Consider the following 17,108-nt stretch of genomic DNA (forward strand, 5'->3'; position numbering starts at 1 on the left):
ACCACTGCAGGTCACGTGGGCTTATTTGGTTAATTAGTTAATTAAGTTAAGTTAATAAAAGTGACCCTATTTATACCCATTACTGTTGTCCGACTGTTACTCCGCCTGCGCCGCAATGCCGCCGGCGACTCACCAGCCGGCGCGGGGTTGCGGCGTGGGACCGGGGAAGGAGGCCGCCATGTTGGGGCGGAGCCTGCGGCCCCTCGTCATCCCTAGGGGCCGCAGTGACAAAGTTTGGTGGCGCGGGCCACCCATTGGCCGGGCGAGGGTGAGGCAGCCCTATAAAAGGGGCTGCCTCGTGGCGCAGTTACCCTCGCCCGGCAGTTTTGGAGACACCCGCCCACCCTCCCTCTGCTACAGGGTACATATGATGGGTCGCCCACGGTGGGGCCGAGTAGGAATTTTTTGCAACCACTGCAAATTGGCCCAGCTCTGGTTGTTTTTTCGCCTGCTCTACTCTGTACGTTGGAGTTGTGGTTAGGGGGTGGTCTCACCGACTAGCGCCCCCCCCCCTCAAGGTCACTGGGGGGGGGTTGGCCGATAGGGGGCGGAAATGGGCGTAAGCAGCAACGGTGATCTCCTTTAGGGGCACCTCTACTGAGGTGAAGGGGGGATCTTCCTCTCGGATTACAGGGCTCGACCGGCCCGGGTTCGTTGAGGGGGGTTTCTCCTGTGGCTCGCTGCATGGATATCATCAGTGACCAGTGGCGAGCCATCCCACACGCCAACGGGGCGTAGCCAGGGGCAGGGCGCAGGTGTAATTTTACCATGACCCTGTACCCAGGCTTGGAGCTTTCGCCCAGAAGTTGCTCAGTTGAGTTTGTGTTGAAGTTAACTCCGCCCCCATTTGAGTTTATGCACCACTGCAGGTCACGTGGGCTTATTTGGTTAATTAGTTAATTAAGTTAAGTTAATAAAAGTGACCCTATTTATACCCATTACTGTTGTCCGACTGTTACTCCGCCTGCGCCGCAATGGGAGAATTCAAAATATTGGAAATTGGATTGGGTAGACCTAGGACAAGTAGTCATTAGGGTTAATTTAGAGTTCATTTAGTGACTATTGAAAGTTACAATGGCACTGAAAAAAGGAACAACCCTGACAAGATGGAGTGGCTGTGTGTTTTGCCTCCCAAAAACAATTCCATCAGTCTGTCCATTACCCTGGGGGGGGGATTATTGACCCTCTCAGAGATGGTTCGCAACTTGGGTGTCCTCCTTGATCCACAGCTCACATTAGAGAACCATCTTTCAGCTGTGGCGAGGAGGGCGTTTGCCCAGGTTCGCCTGGTGCACCAGTTGCGGCCCTATTTGGACAGGGAGTCATTGCTCACAATCACCCATGCCCTCATCACCTCGAGGTTCGACTACTGCAATGCTATCTACATGGGGCTACCTTTGAAAAGTGTTCGGAAACTTCAGATCGTGCAGAATGCGGCCGCGAGAGCAGTCATGGACTTCCCTAGGTATGCCCATGTTTCATCAATACACCACCGCTTGCACTGACTGCCGACCAGTTTCCGGTCACAATTCAAAGTGTTGGTTATGATCTATAAAGCCCTACATGGCACCAGAGCAGACTACCTCTGGGACCGCCTTCTGCTGCACGAATCCCAGCGGCCAATTTTTTCCCACAGAGTTGGCGTTCTCCGGGTCCCATCGACTAAGCAATGCTGTCTGGCAGGACCCAGGGGAAGAGCCTTCTCTGTGGCGGCCCCAGTCCTCTGGAATCAACTCCCCCCGGAGATCAGGACTGTCCCCACCCTCCTTGCCTTTCCCCTCAGCTATTATGAGTTATGTATGGTTTATGTGGGTTGTATGGTTGTTGTTTTATTATAAGGGGTTTAAATACTGTTTTTAATATTGGATTTGTACTCTGTATATTGCATGTTGTGATCTGCTCCGAGTCTTTGGAGAGGGGCGCCATACAATTCTCCATGATAATTGGAGTCAGACTTCAGGTAGGGTTTTCCTTGTCCAATCACATTGAGGACTGATATACATATCCACCTACGATGTAATATCTCCAGTTTGTCACTCAGTCCGCCATGAGGGAGGTCATGGAATTCCTATCTGACTGCTGATTAATAGGTAGAAAAGAAAATGTAACACTACAAGAGTTTCTTCTGCTGTTATCTCATCAAAATTTACTGTATTTTTAACTTGGCTGCAATATTTTACCTCTGTAACCGGACCGCTTGTCACATGCTGTATTTCTCAAAGTCAGCTCAGGACAGTAATCCAGCCATGCTGATCACAAAGGGCTTGCCCGATAATTTTATACTATCTTCTAGCTGGTATTTGTTTTTCTGCTCTACAAGGTGATTACAAGAGCTTGCTACAGTCACCAGATTTTAAATTTCCCGCTCTTGTCCACCATCTTACAGGCGCTGGGGCTTGCAGCCGTGCCAAAAAAAACCTCCAAAAAACAAAAACAATGGCTTCAGACTGTGTTATCCATCCTGTCAGCAGATTCCCTCACTTACTGGGCTGAGGAGAGTCTCTACGGCGGATTCACAGGAAATTTCCCAGCAGCCGATGCCATGCAAGGAGAACAAAACAAAACAACAACAAAAGCAAAGGCATCACATTTTGAGTGGAAGGCTTCTTTGCCTGTTGTCACCCAGAGTGGGAGAGTGGAGTGACAAAAAGCGTGAATGAGTGCACAAGCCCATAGATCCCTGTAAGCTGAGTTATGCGCCATAGCGCGCTTAGCTGCAGCTGTCAGCGCGCATTTTTTTTAACCCTGCCCAGGAGCCAATCACCTACTTTTTGCAAAAGCCTACATTTGGCGATTGGCTCCTGGGCAAGGTTCAAAAACTGAAAGACGCAGCTAAGTGCGCCATGGCTAAGTGCGTGTGGGGGGGGCTCGAGCCATCCCCTTAACGCCACTTCACCTCGCCAAGTGTCCTGGGGGCGGGGGCTCGAGTCATCCCCTTAACGTCGCTTCGCCTCGCCGCGCCGAGAGTCCTTATTTTTTTTTAACCTTTAAGGGGTTAAAACCATCAAGTACTGCATTCCTAGAAAGGGGAGAGAACGGGAGGATCACCGAGTATCTTCTGGGCGCTTCCGAGAGTCGCAGCAGCAGCTGGTGGGTGAGTTGAGGACGGGTCGGAGGACCGGCTGGAAGCAAGAAAGGGTGCTTGATTTCCTCCGCAGCCAGGAAGCAGAGAAGCAACCAGAATATAGAAAAATACATTGGCAGTCCTATAGTCGAACCCCCTCCTCGAGCATGAGAACTTAGAGCTGGCGAAGGTTTTTCTTATTTTAAATGTTCCGGGCGGGCTGGCAGGGGATGGGGAGCGCACGTGCCCGATATTGAAAATCCCCTTCACCTGCCTCTGATGTGAGAAAAACGGAGAGAGAACGAGAGAGAGTGAGAGCAACAGACAGAGTAAGATAGAGAGAAAATAAGAATAAGAGAGAGAGAGAAAGAGGGGGAGAGAAAGAGAGATAGCAAGAGAGAGAGAACAAGAGAGGGAAAGAGTGAGAGAGAGTAAGAGAGAGCAAGAAAGAAAATGAGAGATGAGAGAGGAAAGAAAAGAGTGAGAGAGGAAGAAAGAAAGAGATGAGAGAGGAAGGAAGAGTGAGGAAGAAAGAGAGAGAGAGATGAGAGAGGAAGGAAGAGAGAGAGGAAGAAAGAGAGATGAGAGAGGAAGGAAGAGTGGAACAAAGAAACAGAGAGAGATGAGAGAGGAAGGAAGAGAGTGAGAGAGAGGAAGAAAGAGAGAGAGATGAGAGAGGAAGGAAGAGAGTGAGAGGAAGAAAGAGAGAGATGAGAGAGGAAGTAAGAGAGTGAGAGGAAGAAAGAGAGAGAGATGAGAGAGGAAGGAAGAGAGTGAGAGAGAGGAAGAAAGAAAGAGAGTGAGAGAGAGGAAGAAATAAACAGGTTCTTTTAATAAAAAAGAAGGGATTTATTTATTTATTTATTTTTCTATGCCGCCCAGTCCCAAAGGGACTGCTGCTCAGACACTATACTTTTCCGCCCACACCGAAAAAAAATTAGAGGGAACACTGCACAAGCCTGACAATAATGTGGAAAAGTGGTCATCTTTACCACCTCACTTTTCCTCAACTTCAACAAGCAAGGTCAGTCAGCTTTGGATTATGAGAGTGTGTCTCTAATTAACACAAATGTTTGGTGGGAGGCAGGTTTTAAAGCCCCAGCTCAGCAAGTGCCCCCACTCAGGTGGCTTCAGCCTTTGGATCCAATAATCCACCTATGGCAACTGCTTCACAGTTACTACTGCTAGTTAGTAATATAACAGCCTTGCCTACTACACCTGGCATTCAGGTAGGGCAACAACCAAGGACTGTCCAAACAGCCCAGCCACCAATATTGGATCCTAACAATATTCAAAATATTATTGCCCAATACTATACAACAGTGTATGGCTGCTTTTCAGCAAATGGCTGTTTTTCCACTCTACATGGTGATTACCGGAGCTTGCTCTAGTCACCCACAAAACCAGGCCCAGCCTCTGCTGAACCAGCCTTCTTTGCAACACAAATCTTTGGAGGATTAGAGGATCATAATTATTCAGATACCTCAGATAATGAGAGCCAAGCCTCAGCAATGGAAGAGGCAGAGTGTCAGGATGAGGCCCTCTCTGCTGATGAAGCTTTTCCAATAGAGCAGCCTACTCCTGCAGGCCTTTTCCCACCAGCCTTATTTAAATCACTTCTCCAGAAGGTCTCTGGCCTGGCCACACCTCCTATCACAGGAACTGGAAACAAAGCTTCTACTTCCCATTCCATATATTGCTGAACAAGTCCAGGCAGTGGCCCTTATTCCAGCTCCTCAGCTGTTCATTGATAACATTCAGAAGCAGTTCACTGTTCCTGTGGCAGACTCAATACCTCCAACTTTTGACAAGAAGCATTTCAATGTAGCTCTTGAGCTAGCAAACTTGCTCAAGCCCCTAACTTATCACCTACAGTTAACAACAATGGCAAAAAAAACATAGTAAAATGGGGCAAAACTCACTTAACAAATGTCTCAGGTAAGAACTGAAAGTTTGGGTTCAATTCTGGTCATAGGTTGAGAACCACCTCTATAACTCATATTAGCTTTCCTAGGGCTAAGATTCCAGGCTTTCCCTCCCGTCTGTCCTTCCACTCCCAGCTCCCAAATTTCCAACTTCTCTTCCAGCCAACAATATAAACAGGAAGGAGGACCCCTGTGTTATTGATTGATGGTTATAAGAGCCAATCAGCATTCACTGAATTTGTGGGTAATAGGAAATGGCCTTTCCCAACACAAGGCCTCCAAATCAGGCCTGAGATGAGAGATGTTGAGATGTGGTCCATGCTGTTTGTCCTCCTGTAATTCCCCCCAGGATGAGACAGCCAGTGTTTTCAATGGTTTGCATCAGGGGTAGGTTCCAACTTCCCTCGCTGCTGGTTCGCATGGGTGCGCTTCGTGGGAGGGCCAGTTCTTTGTGGGCACACATGCACAGTAAGAAAAAAATCCCCTCCCCCCCAAAACCCCAAAGCCAAAAAAAAAAAGATGGCCTCCATATGCACAGTACAGGAACTTGGCTTCTGCACATGCTCAGGAGGAAAAACATTTTTGAAATGTGGTGGGAATTTCTTTTTATTTTTAAAGATGGTGGTGCCCATGGACCGGCACTGACCAATCCGGTTTTGTGACATTATCATGACGGCACCAGTGGGTGGCTACCGGTTCTTGTGAGCCAGTACGAACTGGGAGAAACCCACCTCTGGTTTGTACACTTTTTGCAGTGAAGAGAGACACACAAACACAAAAGCCCATAATTAACTATGAGTAGGTTTATGATGGCGATAAAATACCAAGGCAAAAAAAAGCAAGGCAACAGGAAGGAATGATTACACCAGATATTTCCATTTGGGAGCAAATTTTATTTATTTAGACTGGTCTATATCATATACATGGCATATACATGGATATTCTAATTTTTCAAGTTTCACCTGCAGCATCACATGATGCTAGATTAGTTAGACCAGCTGGACATGCAAATCCAGATTCTCAATACAAAGTTATGGACTTTCTTAACTTAATTTTGATTTTTCATATTATATGGGCTTAGAAGTCAAAATCTTTTAAAAATCAGTTTCTGTGGAAATTTGATGGGCTTAAAAGACCATACATTTCATTAGGAGTTTAACATAGATGTGGCTGATCCATCTTATTCTTATTTATCTGAAAGGTCTAGCTTAACATTTGTTTTAAATTATTATAGATGTATAGACATTTGGTCCTACCTCAAGGCATTGTTTTAAACCAGGAGTCTCAAATTCAATTTATCTGGGGGCCGCTGGAGGTAGAGGCTGGGTGAGGCTGGGCCACATCAGGTTTCCCCCCCAAAAAGCTCTTACAAAAACATTCCAATGTTATCAAATGTCTTTATTTTTTCATCTTGTTTTATGTTAAAAAATAAAAATAAATTAACAAATTCATACAAAAAATAAAAATAAATCAGTAATAAATAAATAAAATGAAAATGATAATAATAATAACAACAACAACAATAATAATACAGCAGATATAGAAGACTGAAGAAACCACATATACTGTAGTTGCTGACTAGAGAAATGTAATTATTATTATTGAGATTCAAATGTCTGTATTAATAGTTCTTTAATACTTAACTTTCTGAACATGAATGGAACATTGAACATGAACTGTTTTGAACGTGGCTTCTTCTCCCTACTTCTTGCTGCTAGAGATCTGGCAGCTCTTACTCTTGCATAACTAAGCCACATTTGGTTTAAGGGAGGAAGCAGTTGAGACCCTCCATGGGCCTTGAAGATGCTCACCAGTAAGTCTGGACCTGTACTTGGATTTGTTAAATGAGAAGCTGGAGGCCGAGGAAGGTTAACAGCTCTTTATTGGCAATCAGGAACAGTTGAAGTGACCAGCTCGCAGGTAGGAAGTGACTGCTGGCTATCGGCTAAAGCCGCGCCTTATATACCTTGCTGGCGTGGGGAAAACAGCCGTGAGTTCATCTTTTTTAAACTTTCGCAACAAGGTTTCCCTTGGCCGCGACTTAAGCCAATCAGCGGTTACCTTTATTTAAAAGTACAAACATAACACCCTTTCCCCCATAGGTTGAACAAACTGTCAATCATTTAGATATGTGACATAGTCTTGTAACCTGATTGGTGGCTTGCTGACTCGCCCAGACCTGCGCAGTTCAGTTTGCAGGGAGTTGTCCTCCTGGTCGGCTGGGTCCTGTGCTGCTCCGTCCTGGTAAAGATTGTCTTGCCCTATGGACGTAGAAGTGGCCTTTCCAACGCCAGCCGCCAGGGTTCCAGGGCAGCCGCCGCTGGATGCCAGAAGAGGATGCGGTGAGTAGTCTGGTTGGTTCTGGTAATTCCCATGCGTTTGATCTACGGGAAAAATGTCATTGTTACTTTGTGTTAACTCACTTGGATGTCGTTTTCTGATTTGGTCTATGTGTCTGCGCCAGATTTTCCCATTGGCCGGTTGGATCGTGTATGATTTGGGGCCGGTTTTCGATTCAATTGTCCCCTCTCTCCAGCGGAGATTTGAGTCAAAGTCTTTTGCATAGACTGGGTCGCCCGTTTTAAAAGTCCGTTCTGGTTCCGTTGTATGCTTATCTTTCCTTTCGGAATACTCTGGGTGAATTTTGTCCAGCTGGGAACGGAGTTTCCTCCCCATGAGAAGTTCTGCTGGACTTTTGTTTGTGCTGGCCGACGGGGTGATGTGCTGGACTAATAGGAATTCGTCCAGCTGCTGTTGCCATTCTCCAGGTGCTGACCGGTGCAGGGCTTCTTTTGCGAACCTCACCATGCATTCAGCCCGGCCATTAGCGGCCGAGAAATGGGGAGATATTAATGCATGTCGGATCCCCCTTTTGGCCAGGAAGACCTCCATTTGCCTGGAGGTTAATTGTGGACCGTTGTCCGAGACGAGCACATCCTGCAGTCCATGTGTTGAGAAAAGTCTCCGCAGCGGCTTTATTGTAGCTGCTGTTGTAGTTGAGGTCATTAAGACAACCTCCAGCCACTTGGAGTATGCATCGACCACAATGAGGAATGATTGTCCCGCTAGAGGTCCTGCGAAGTCTATGTGTATGCGGGACCATGGTCCCTTTGGTGTCTCCCACTCCGTTGGTTTGGTCTTTGGTGGGTCTGGGCGAGTTTGTTGGCATGGGTGACATGTGGCTACCTAGGTTTCTATGTCCTGGTCTAAACCTGGCCACCAAAAGTGGCTCCTGGCCAGGCTTTCATCTTTACCATGCCTGGGTGACCCTGGTGTAACAATTTCAATGCTTTCTTCTGCAGCTGTTTAGGAATTACCACCCTGTCACCCCACAATATGCAATCTCTTAATACATTTAATTCAGTTTGTCTGTTCTTGAATACCTGGCATGTCTCTTTTGGAATCCCCCCCCCTCCGGCCACCCTTTAAGTACCCATTGCTTTACTCGGGATAACAAGGGGTCTATTTCTGTCTCTCTGGCTATTTCCGCTGCCGTTATTAATGGGTTTTCTTGCATTTCTATCAGCAATACATTGGACGCTGGGGCTGGGTCGTGTACTAATTCTGCCTGAGGACACCTACTTAACACGTCTGCGTGCCCAATTTCCTTCCCCCTCCCTGTGCTTAAGTACATAATTATAAGCAGCTAAAAAGATCGTGCAACGGGTCATTCTCGGAGACAGAAATGTGGGGGTCTGCTTATCTCCTGCTAAAATGCCTAACAATGGCTTGTGGTCCGTAATCAATGTAAAAGAGTGGCCAAACCAATATCCATGGACGCGTTTAACGCCTGCAACTAAAGCTAATGCCTCCTTATCTAATTGAGAGTAATTCCTTTCTGCAGGTGAAAGGGTTTCAGAATAAAACGCAAATGGGGCATCTGCGCGGGGAAAACAGACGTGAGTTCCTCTTTTTTAAACTTTCGCAACAAGGTTTCCCTTGGCCGTGACTTAAGCCAATCAGCGGTTACCTTTATTTAAAAGTACAAACATAACAGGATTTATTGAAGTTCAAGGTAGAGAAGAGCTTTTCGCACAAGTATGTGCTCCCAAAAAGACACATGGTCCACTTGAACATTTGGGAAAGCTCAGGGAAGCTGGGGGGGCGATTCTGTCAAAAATTGCCCGAGCTTGTCTGCTTTTCCACTCACCTCCCTGAACTTGGTTTTGAGTTCAGAGTTGCACTGCAGGTCAATGAGCGCCATTTGAAGCACAGGAGGGGTATCCTGCACATCAAAGGAGAAGGGGTTCCCAAAAATTTGAAATGTTGCTCTGTGCATCTTGAAGTCTGCAAATGTGTGATCAAATTCCTCCTGTAGCTTCAAAATGACATCCACATACTCCTCACCACTGAATGGTGTGCCTGCATCCATGAGTGCCTTGCATGCTGGGAAATGGCAAATGTTTGTCTGAGAAAGCTGGGCTTTCCATAACATACGTTTTGTAGAGAATGCTCTCACATTGTCATAGGCAGCACTGACAAGTTGCCCCTGGCCTTGTAACTTTTTGTTCAGTACAGTAAGCTCATGTATTGATATCAACAAAAAAAGCTAAGTCCATAAGCCATTTTGTATCACTTGGCGCAGGAATAGCAATCCCATCTTTCTCCACTTCCGCTCTCAACTCAAAAAATCTCTTCAATATGTTTCCCCTGCTGTGCCAACGTACCTCGGTGAAGTAGACCAAATCCCCATATTCTGACTCCATTTCCTCTAAAGAAGCCTGAAACCTGTGCTTTAAGCCCCTGGATCTGATACTCCTCAGCATGTTTAGTTGTGTAATGACATTTCAAATTGTATTCCTTTTGCAAATAAGACACGTGCTCATCACCAACCTTTTTTCTTCACTGCAGGCTTTGAAAAAGACATGTTTAGGGCTGTCTTATATATAATTGCCCCCCGGAGGCGGAGTAAAGACGCTGAGACATATATTGTGGATTAATTAAGGGTCATTTATTAATTAGCATAAATTTAAATAACTTTAAATAAATTTAAATACGTAACTTTGAATATTTAATTCAAAACAAACTAAGGACCTGCAGAGCCAAACTAACGGGGCGGAAATTCCTAAATAACTAAATGCGCCACACCCCCTAACCAATCCAGTCCGCACCGTCAGTGTGGAATAGGCGAAAAAACGGCCGCCTCTAAAGGGGAGGCCGCAAAAAATTCCTATTCGGCCCCAAAGGCGACCTCCTTATGACACACTGTTGATAGCGGAGGGTGGGCGGGTGTTCGCTCCAATTGCCGCAATGCGGAGGTCCCTTCCGGATCGCCCTTAAATTATTCGTTTTGCTTTGCAGAGTCACTTAAAAACAAAACAGAAAGACCAACTTTAAACCACATTTCGGGGGGGGGGGGTTAGGAAAGCAACTCAGGTTAGTCATACATACCTCAAAGCCAAGGATAAAGCCACTTCTGGCCTCAGTGGTCTTTATATACCTATGAAAACATGAAAAGGCAGAGGCGGGCTATCATTGACTGACAGTTCCGAAAAGCAATCAAAAGCTTCTTCCACTGCTGAATGGGAGATAAGGAAAATTGTGTTAGGAAAGACAATGGTTTTAACAACCCACAATCAGGTTGATTAAGAATTATGTTAACTGATATTCAGATCCTTATTATAGTTGTAAATTTTGGACTACTGACCGTCCTATTTCATTAGTATTTCATTATCCTATTAGATTTCTTTGTGCGTTTGTTTCTTTAGTGTTATGCAGCTTAGCTATTTATCATTGCTGTATTTTTCTTTAGTGTTATGTAGGTTGGCTATTTATCATTGCTGTATCTTCTTGCTGTGAGATTCCGGATGCTGCGCATGTGGAGCAACCGTAATCTCGTGCGCAGACGTTCTTCCAGCAGCAAAAATTCTGTGCACGCATGGAATCAAAACCCAAGTGATTTTAGCTGCCAGAATTGCTTAGGTTGTGCGTGCATTGCGCCTGCAAGACCGGCGGCAGTGGAGCGAGACTATGCACTCCATTGCCGCTGCCGGAATAGCGTTTCCAACCATTCTGGGTCCTGCCCATTACTACGTAGCGCAGTCTTTTGGAGTTCCGCATTCCCTGCAGGCTTTTCCCAGCCAACTACCAACTCACCTCTGGAGGTGCCTGGAGCTGGTTCTTCCTCCTTCTGTTGCAGCTCCTGGGGAAGGAAGGAAAGGCTGTTGTTAGTACCAGTTTGCTCTTTCTGTACTTGCCCTCTGCTCTTCCCATGTAGCATATTGGACTCCTTCCTATCTGAGGGGCTCGTCTTCTGGCATTGTTTTGATGCTTTTCTTGGGGTTTTCTTACTAAGGATACTGGAGAAGGCTGCCATTTCCTTCTCCAGTAGACCACATTGTGCCAGCATCCCCCACTAGGACCTGTCTGATTGGGTGGCCCTGCACAGCATAGCTCATTGCTTCATTGAGCTTCGCAAAGCAAGGCATTGATCCCTGAAGAGGGTAGAATACATACCTCTAACTCCTGGAGGAGGCGCTCCAAGCTGTCCGGGGTGTTTCCTTCCAGGCTGCCCAAATTCGCCGGACTGTTCTCTGAAGAATCCTGTGGACGACAATGATCCCATTCTAAATTACCAATCTCATTACTAGGAAGAATTGCCACAATAAAAATGACCATATTACCCAAATTTCTATATTACTTCCAAACAATCCCAATTAAATTAGAAGGAACCTTTTTTAAAAAAAATTAGACAAATTAATATCCAAATTTATATGGGAAAAAAAGAGACCAGAATTAGACTTAAATGGACACAAGATAGCCTTATGCAAGGCGGACTTGGCTTACCCGACTTCAAACTCTATTACCGAGCAGCAGCCCTAACATGGGTTAAACTTCAAAATACAAGACTACTAGCTTTGGAAGGATATGATATCCAGTCCGGATGGCACAGTTTCATTTGGGACAGCAAATCTACTACACACTCATATTTTAAACACCATCTGATAAGGAAGTCATTAATAGACAACTGGAACTTAATTAGGAAGCAACATTATTTTAAAATACCACTATGGTTCTCAAGCATAGAAGCAATAATTTACCCAAACACTATAAGTCGACAAAAACTATTAAACTATTCACACTTATTAGATAAAGACTCAAAATTAAAAACACGAACACAGCTAAATGAAGAAGGAATAAAAGTGGATTGGTGGTGTTATCACCAAATATCATCTAGATTCCATGTAGACATAAAGAAATATGGAATACAGAAAAACTACACTCCATTAGATAAAATCTTATCAGGACACCACAAGAAACATTTACAAAATACTCCAAGAACACCAAAACGTAGAAGAAATAGTAAAAGGGAATATGATTGCTTGGGCAAAGAATATAGGTCACACAATACATTTGGACCAATGGGAAAAAATATGGCATACCAATTACAAAATCACAAAATCCACCGCATACAAAGAAAATGCAATAAAAATGTTTTATAGGTGGCATGTGCCCCCTGAAAGGCTAGCAAAAATGTACACCAACCTCAAGCCTAACTGTTGGAAGTGTGGTGAGAAACAAGGTTCATAGTTTCATATGTGGTGAACCTGCAGACAAGTTAAAGGAATCTGGCAGAAACTTCAGAAATGGATAAAGGAAATAACTAAGATTGAACTAGAAATGAAACCTGAAATATTTTTGCTTGGCATTATTGAAAATCAGATGAATAAGGAACATTATTACCTAATACAACATCTAATAACATCAACGAGAATAGCTATCGCACAATTTTGGAAGAATGAAAACATGCCAAATGAAAGGAATTTAATAAAAAAAATGTTAGATTGTGCTGAAGCAGATAAACTAACAATGGAACTAAAAGAAAAAGAAAAAACAAAATACTACCAAATATGGGAATAATTTTACATTTGGTTAAATAAAAGAACACCCCTTTATAGTGCTACGAGATAAAGAAACAACTTAAAGAACAATCTTTTTTTAAAAAGTCCATATAGTTTTTTGCTTGGTTTATTTGATAAGAACTTACGACATAAGAGTTCAACTATAACAACATACAACTCAAACCACTGGTCTTAACACCGCCAAGAATTTTTTTTTTTTTTTAAAGAGAGGACGCTGTCAACAGTCTCTACTACAGGAGAAGAGAAGAAATATATCTCTTGCTTGTTTTTTCTGTTCTCTGTATTTTATGTAAATGTACTGTTTGTCGTTATTGTCTTATTATATACACAGTGGTATCACGGTACTCGACCACAATTCGTTCCAAAAGTGTGGTCGAGAACCGATTTGGTCGAGTACCGAATTTATTTATCCCATAGGAAATAATGGAAATGGATTTAATTGGTTCCCAGCCCCTGTTAACTCTCTGAGAACCAATTAAATCTATTTTCTTTATTTCCAATGGGATAAATAAATTCGGTACTCCAAGCTGCAGGAAGTGTGGGGGCTGCTGCAATCCCAGCAGCTTCAGGGGGCCGAGGAGCTGTATAAGAGCTCCAAGCTGCAGGAAGGGTGGGTTCAGATACCGAAGCAAATTTTTGCTGAAAATTTTATTCGTTATCCGAAATGTACGAGAACCAAAGCGTTCGAGTACCGAGGTACCACTGTATGTAAATAAAAATTATTTAAAAAAAAGAAAAAAGAATACATACCTCTAATTCCTGGATGAGGCGTTCCAAGCTGTCCGGGGTGTCTTCGTCCAGGCTGCCCAAATCAGTGAAACTGTCCTGAGAATCCTGTGGATGACAATAATTCCATTCTCCATTAAGGACACCAGTCCCTGCTGATTTGTGGCAAAGGAGCCATTGGCACCAGAGCTTGGGGGCATGTGGCTAACCTAAGTACCATCTCCCAAGGGCCGGGTGTCCCCCTGCTCCGCTGCCCAGAACGCTCCAGCACAGCTCGGTCAGGTTAGGAGAACTAACTAGGGGGACTCCACCCCTCCCCAACTGAGAACACTTTGTCTTACTTACCCAAGGGCTGGAGGATCCCAAAAATGAGGCCAGGTCCAGGCTGCTCCCTGACCCCATTTGAGCTGTCATCGAATCCTGCAAATGAAGTTATGGAGGCTAAATCCTAAGCTTTCTGCGTCCCAGTAAGATTGAGAAAGGAGAGGGCGCATCAGGCCCTAGGGGCCAACAGCAAGCCTTAAGGTTAGGGCGATGCCTTCAGTCCTGATGGGAGGGGGAGAAAGCTTTCCAAGCCTTAAGCTTAGAAGGATATCTACCATAATTTCTCCCCCTCCCATCAGGAGTCAAGGCATCGCCCTAACCCTCTCACCCTCTGCCCCCCTGCCAAGGGTTTCTTACCTCCGAGGGCTCTCGCTGCCAGATCGTATAGGTGGTGTCTCTGGGGGAAGAAAACAAAGGGGACAAAGATCAAAATCAGCCATGGCCCATTTTGCAAAAGTGGCCATGTAGACGCTCCAAGAGCCCTTCCAGCTGGCCTGACAAGGGGTTTGGCCTGCCAGTGGGACTGCCCTGTGCCACCTGTCCTGTGACACAAGCAGCAGCAGCAGAAGCAGAGACGCCTCCCCTCTGCACGTTTTTTTACCTACCCTGAACCCTGGCTATTTTCTTCATCTTGTGGCTCCTGAAATAAGAAGGCAAATATTAAATCTATTGGCAGGATGTCTGCCATTACAGTGGGGAGGGGGTCTTACCAGTGGCCTTACCAGTTCCTTAATAGAGGAGAGCCCTGGAGTCCATCTTCTGGGGATTTCCATCCTGGGGAGAGAACGAAGGGCCTGAGTCATTCTTCTGTTAGCCAAAGTAGAGGCAGAGGGTAGAGATGCCTCCCCTCTTGTAAACCTTACTCCTAGCCACCTTCTTGGGGGCTTCAGAGTCCCTCGGATGAGAGGACACTCACCCCACGAAGGGCAGGTCCCTGCCAGACTTCGATGTATTTGGGGTCCTGGCAGCCCCAGCCATCGATACCTGCAAGTAAAAAAAATCCAAAGAGCTCTTCTTAAGTTTCCTAGGCTGGCCAAGTTCCCCCCAGTGGGATTTCCACCCTTTCCCCACCCAGATTTGAGGAATGGCCACCCACTGGCCACGTTGCAGAAGGATACTTACTCCAGGAGGTGTCTCTTCTCCTCCTCTTCCTCCTCCTTCAGTCCTGCCCAAAAGAAGAAGGTGGCATGTCAAAAACATCCATCTCTAGCTGAGCCTCTCCTTTCTCAGCCTTGCCTGTCAGCCTGCCCATCTTTTTGCCCCTGAAGGCCCCTATGCACAGAAAGTCATTTTGGGGAGAGGATCTTACAGACTCTGCAGACCTTCAGCGGTGCCTAGGGATGGGCAGCAACCACTTTCAGCTGGAAAACTCCCTCATTGTCCAGGTTTACTGCCTTATGAATAAAGTACAGGCTGGAGTGGGAGCGCTGGAGGTGATTGCTTTTTCCCGCAGTTGTCGATGAGAGGCAGAGAATTGCAAAGCAACAGCCATCCCCCTCACAGGCCCATCCAAACGGAGATGCTGCCATTGTCCAAGTTTATTTCCATCCTGACCCTCCCCTGCCACCGCCGCTCTCCTACAGCCGCTCATGGACAACTGCGCTCAGCGAGCCACTGGGGATTTGGAAACACCAGGGATTTGGTGGCACCTTTTAAATAAAGTAAATAAAGTCCTGATTTTCCTTTCTCTCGACTGCCCAGAGTGAATAAAACGTTTCGCTTCTCAGGGTGCTGGGACGAGGATTCTTCTCCCGCTGCTACTAATCCATTTGAACACTTTTAATTATTCAATTTTTTCTCGTTTTTTCTTACAATGCTTATAAACTCTTAGTTCTCGTTATAATCCATAGAACTATTTCTTTTTTTAATGGTAATTTCATTTAAGATTACAATTTTACAACAAAGTAACAAATCAATATGTTCTACAGAACTGAAGAAGTTTCCTTCAATCCTTACTGAAAGAAGTTACGAAGGACAAACTTTAAGGAATAAATAGCGAAAGAGTATTACATTTTTTATTTTAAAAAGTTTCAAATGGCTATGGGTTCAGATAAATTTGAAATAACATTTTGGAGTTAATTATAAAGACCCATTCTCATAGGAAAATATAATTTTGAATTATTTAAAAAATAAAAAAATTAAAAAGTCTAAAATTTGGGCATTAAAGGAAAATAGATGAAATATTACAATTATAAAAAAATCACTCACCCTCAATTTATAAATATAGAATGAAGCAAAATATTTTAACATTGCACATACTAAAAATATTTTGAACAATGAACCTAGAAATTAACTTTAAGAGTTTCTTCCTCTACAGATACACTACTTTGTAAATTGTTACTTTGTTGCAAATTGTAATCTTAAATGAAATTACCATTAAAAAAAGAAATAGTTCTACGGTTTATAATGAGAACTAAGAGTTTATAAGCATTGTAAGAAAAAAACTAGAAAAAATTGAATAATTAAAAGTGTTCAAATGGATTAGAAGCAATTCTTAAATATCTGATTGGCAAACAGATGGAAAAAAGTATAATTCAAAGATTCCTAACAACTGAAAAACCCTTAACTGGGTGCTGACTCTGGCTTCATCCTGACCATCTGCACCCTCACGCAATGCCCTTAGGACAGTGGTTCCCAACCTTTCTTTGACCATACCCCACCTAAGCATCTCTAAAATTGTGACCCCCCTGACATATAATTGTTACTATTCAAAAGTGAACTCCTCAGCCAAAGGAAGCCTAAAAGGCCATTAACTTGGTTTAAATAAGGTTCCAATCGCTCCCATTAAAAATCAAATTGTCCCCTGTAGGGCGTGGGCCCCACGTTGGGAACCATGGCCTTAGTAAAAATTTTGGCTGCCCTATCCTGGTGTTGTCCCACCATGGCCAGGGTTTAAGGAGAAGGGGGAGGTGGTACCTGGGAATGACCTCCTCTTCTCCTGTGCAGCAGCAAAGTCTTCTTCGCAAATATTTCCAAAATCTCTGTGAAATAAAATAGACATGTTAAAAGAGTTGGGAAGCATGAACTTCCTCCCCTACTGCCAGATTCCTCCCATTTGAGATACCAACACTTACCCTGCAGCACTTTCTGGCTGCCATCCTTAGATTTCACCCGGTTAGAATGCTCTGGGGGGGAGGGGCTTATCAGGGCAACTGACAATCTGGTTCCCTTGGCAACAGGTAAACAATAGCCATTGTCTATGTCTAC

General features: G+C 44.6%; 1 pseudogene; it reads right to left on the reverse strand.

Moving 5' to 3' along the window:
- LOC139159540 (perilipin-3-like) overlaps positions 1 to 17,108 on the reverse strand; it is a 252,743-nt pseudogene that overhangs the window by 27,210 nt on the left and 208,425 nt on the right.

Source organism: Erythrolamprus reginae, chromosome 2 (genome assembly GCF_031021105.1).
Source record: "Erythrolamprus reginae isolate rEryReg1 chromosome 2, rEryReg1.hap1, whole genome shotgun sequence".
Lineage (NCBI taxonomy): Eukaryota > Metazoa > Chordata > Lepidosauria > Squamata > Dipsadidae > Erythrolamprus > Erythrolamprus reginae.